The sequence below is a fragment of the Portunus trituberculatus genome, chromosome 35, assembly GCF_017591435.1.
Source record: "Portunus trituberculatus isolate SZX2019 chromosome 35, ASM1759143v1, whole genome shotgun sequence".
In the NCBI taxonomy this organism is placed as follows: Eukaryota; Metazoa; Arthropoda; class Malacostraca; order Decapoda; family Portunidae; genus Portunus; species Portunus trituberculatus.
In genome coordinates, this window is record NC_059289.1 from 9,990,478 (window position 1) to 9,990,925 (window position 448).

Sequence of the window (448 nt, forward strand, 5' to 3'; positions counted from 1 at the left end):
CCACACAGAGAGGCAGACACAGCACTTCGACAGGCACACAAACACTGACACTCCTTCAACTACACAAAGGCCTCCCTCCCTCACTTCATATATGCAGTCTCCGTTTTCCCCCAACATCCACAAACACACACACACACACACACACACACACACACACACACACACACACACACACACACACACACACACACACACTGCCTTCCTCACCCCAACAGACACAGAGCATCACCCTCTCTCACTGTAACGGATGGGTAAACTCCCCCTCTCTCACTCGTACATACAAATTCTCCCTCCCTCACTCAACAAACGTGAATACTATCCCCCTCTCTCTCCCTCTCGCTCTCGACACAGACACACTTCTAACTTCCACAAATACACTCTCCTTTCCTCACGCTCAGACACACAGACTCTCATACAAATTCAGTTTTTTTCTCAATTTCCGTTTGTA